The following is a 3,946-nucleotide window of genomic DNA, read 5'->3' as shown; positions in this document are numbered from 1 at the left end:
CCAGCTGGAATTGCTGAATTTATATGAATTTCATGGCGCTATATGTACAATACAAAATAATATTGTGGTACCGTGTTAGCCAGAAAAATAGATGTAAATACTTATGTCCCCCCCAAAAAATTGAGAAAAGTATTCAAGCAGTGATACCTTTATTGGCTAACCAGAGAAATTATATTTGCAAGCCAGCTTTCAGGGCTCAGCTCAGAAGGCCCCTTTATCATGCTGGAATAGCCTGATGAAGGGGCCTTCTGAGCCCTGAAAGCTTGCTTGCAAATATAATTTCTCTGGTTAGCCAATAAAGGTATCACTGCTTGAATACTTTTCTCAATTTTTTGGGGGGGACGTAAGTATTTACATCTATGGCGCTATATAAGTGAGTAAAATAAATAAAACAAAAAATACTAAGTGAGTTGCAAAAAAAAAAAAATCTAATTCTGGAAAATTCTACTGTTTCTTTTTTTTTTGTAAAATTCCAGGCAGATCCAATGTCTTCTCTAATAATATCTGGGCTACAAAGTGCTACAAGTGATTGTTCCATGGAGCCTGGTGCAGACAGGAGGTACAGCCCTGGATAAAGCCATGCAGATGTCCTCCCAGCCTGCTGTATGCACCCATCCCCAGCCAGACAAACCGGCTCAGCCTCAGGGAGGGGACAAGGACGTCACACCCTGGGGCGGTGTCTTTGCAAAAAAAAAAAGGCATGGTGGACAATAGCGGCCCCGGGAGCTTGCAAAGGAATAATGGCGCGGCTCCTTTAAGAGCTCCGGTAAACGGCGCAAACGCGGAAGATTGCGGACAGCGGACGAAACGCGGAGGCGCCCAGCGGAGAAGAGTCCGGCCCGACTACGGGTCTTCCTGACTGATGATACAATGTATCAAGGCTCGGTCTCCATCCAGGACTGGACAGAGGGTGGGGGATGGGGGGCTGCATTGCTGGATGGTGGGGGATGGGGGGCGGCATTGCATGATTTCTGTGGACTCTAATGCTGTTTCTTTAAGCCAAAAGGTAAGTGCGTCTCCCCCCAATAAAGATGTGGATGTCCCCGACACTCGTGTGTTTGCATTGCACTGCTGAGTGCAGGAGGAGGAGGAGGAGGAGTGCTGCCAGGAATAAATATGGATGTGCACCCTTGTAGTGCCACTCCGCAGCATTGGCTGGGCACCCTGGCATGGGAAGAGTTAAAAAGCCAGGGAAGGCAAAACAACATTTAAATGCCTGGATGGGGGGAAAAGAGATTAAATTTCGCTTCTCTCTCATCAATTTTCTGTTTAATGTCAATGGGACTCCATTGTGGGAGAGGAGATACGTCACCCGGCCATAAATTTGTGATTATACAGCAACCAGCAGCCTCTGCTCTAATTGAATGGATTTACTCCATGCCCAGGCAGGTAGGAAAGAAGAGACCCCTGAGCTGTGAGACCCCCAAATATCCCCCTCCAGATAGCTAGAAAGGAGCCAAACGGAGCGTGTGCACAGGGGCCACGCAGGCAGAGCCACCATGAAGGTGACCGTCCGACCATAAAGCCCGACCAGCAGCCGACCGGGGTGTACACAGCTGACCTCCAGCTTCTTGCCCCCTTTTTCCCTTCCACGTTTCTTTTTTATATCTTGGATTGCAACAGAATGAGCCCAGACTCCTCTGTGTAGGTAGGTGACGCTTATTTCTAGTTTTATTTATTTTTTATTATGTACAAAATTCCATTTTTCCAAAACCCAACGATTCTATAAAAAATACTTGGTCACATACTTCACCATACACATGTCATTCTTTAAGTTTGGATTGTTTTAGTCCTTTCTTTATTATTTCTTAATAATTTTAGAGGCCAGTATTAAAAGAAAGAAGGACATCTTATAGATTTTAGGATCAATTATTTAACTACTTGGCTCCCAAAAGTAACAATTTGGGCTGAATACACACAGACACCAACTGATCTGCTGTTATTCTAGATTTTAACTGATATAAAGTGTAATAAATACTTGTAATTCCTTTTTTTTTTTTACAATATTATATACTTTTTTTAAAAATTAAATATTTTTAGTCTCCGTTTTTTGCAATTTTTAAATATTTTACACATTTAAATTAGAATGTATTATATTTTATATCTTTTCATAGCAATGCAGCACAATTGACTTATTTTTTTTTTTCAATTGGAGAAAAATTAAATGTTTCCACATAACAATTCATGTTTCCTCTTTCGTTTTATCGTAGGAGATAGATGTAGTAGAAAAATAAATAAATCCAGAATATATTTTTTTTCCATCAATCGCCTATTGTAGATAGGCATAGTAAAATAAATGTCAATGTGCAGCTCTGACAAAGAACATATGTAGTGTTCGAAACGCGTAGCCGCTAATTGTCTGCGGGATGCTGATCTTGAATTTTTTTCAATAAATAGCCTTTTTTTTATCAGCTGGACTTTTCTTTTTTTACATAGTAAAATAACACTATATTTTTCGGAAAATAAAATAGATTTTTATGTAATGATTTTTAATTTAAAGTCACCGACTTTTCTGCTATTAACCACTTGAGAAATTAAGGCTTAAATCTGCTTAATTCTCCTTATTTTATTAAATTATTATTTTATTTATATATATGTATATATATATATGCTTAATTCTCCTTTTTTATGTTTTTGCTAATTTCCTTATTTTAATAAATATATATAGATAGATAGATAGATAGATATAATATTGCATTCCTTCACTATTTTTTCTGTACAAATATATATATATATATATTTTATCCAAACCTCCAAGGCTTTTTAGAGCAGTGATAGCCTCGTTTCTGTAACATACACTATAGTAAAAGCATAAGCCATAAATAAATACAAATTTATATTTTACTTTTTTATATATTTGGTTCCTCTTCGTTACCCATTTTAATGTCGTTTTTGGTATATTTTTTTTCCTATCCTTTTTCACCATCTATTTTAGAAAATGCATTTATTTATAATGTTGTAGGTTTTTATTAGGCAGAAAACATTTTTTTAGTGCTGGTATATTTTTGTTATTTTTCCCTAGTTTTTCTATAATGATGAAACGTGTGTTTTCTACGATTTATACATCTCTGGTGACTGTCACAGTTTTTTTTTTTCGATTTTTTTTTTATTTCAATTATTTCCATTATTGATAGAAATGCAAAAAAAATAGGATTTAAAGGGCAAATTCTAATCATCTTAAAATGAATTTCTTTGTGTTCCTGTAGGATGTAAGTAGATGTTTTAGCATTGTTTTTTAGGTAGTGTGAATCTAAAAGGGCTCTGGATCCAGGGGGTGGGTGATCCGGGTGAGCCCTGTGTTCCTGGCTGTGGGGACTCTACAAAGGACTCTTTGTTTCCTCCTCGGATCCTTTCATTTTTTACTTCGGTTTGTAATTGTAGATCTAGATTTGGAAACAAACTTTCAATCAGCCGACCAGATAAAAAGACAGATAAATATATATATTTTTTTTTAAATCCGGAAACTGCTTCTCTGTGTGACTGCCACATAAAGACACAGTGCAGACCAGGCGCAGGGTGAGCGCCAATATGACAGGTATCGCACGGGGCGACATGTCTGCGACTTTCTGCGCTCGGGCGACATGTCTGCGACTTTCTGCGCTCGGGCGACATGTCTGCGACTTTCTGCGCTCGGGCGACATGTCTGCGACTTTCTGCGCTCGGGCGACATGTCTGCGACTTTCTGCGCTCGGGCGACATGTCTGCGACTTTCTGCGCTCGGGGGACATGTCTGCGACTTTCTGCGCTCGGGCGACATGTCTGCGACTTTCTGCGCTCGGGGGACATGTCTGCGACTTTCTGCGCTCGGGGGACATGTCTGCGACTTTCTGCGCTCGGGCGACATGTCTGCGACTTTCTGCGCTCGGGGGACATGTCTGCGACTTTCTGCGCTCGGGGGACATGTCTGCGACTTTCTGCGCTCGGGCGACATGTCTGCGACTTTCTG

The 3,946-nt window shown here is 40.0% G+C and overlaps 1 protein-coding gene across 1 annotated transcript in view; it reads left to right on the top strand.

The window, feature by feature from the left end:
- Positions 1-1,048: 1,048 nt before the first annotated feature.
- Positions 1,049-3,946, top strand: part of BAHCC1 (BAH domain and coiled-coil containing 1) — a 125,184-nt gene continuing 122,286 nt past the window's right edge. Inside the window, exon 1 of the mRNA XM_073560592.1 lies at positions 1,049-1,648. The gene's annotated coding sequence lies outside the window, so the exon portion shown is untranslated. The remainder of the gene's footprint in view (positions 1,649-3,946) is intronic.

This window comes from Dendrobates tinctorius, unplaced genomic scaffold (genome assembly GCF_039654945.1).
Source record: "Dendrobates tinctorius isolate UK_male_01 unplaced genomic scaffold, ASM3965494v1 ptg000014l, whole genome shotgun sequence".
NCBI lineage: Eukaryota > Metazoa > Chordata > Amphibia > Anura > Dendrobatidae > Dendrobates > Dendrobates tinctorius.
Note: the sequence above shows the minus strand (reverse complement) of the source record. Positions and strands in the feature narration are given on the sequence as shown.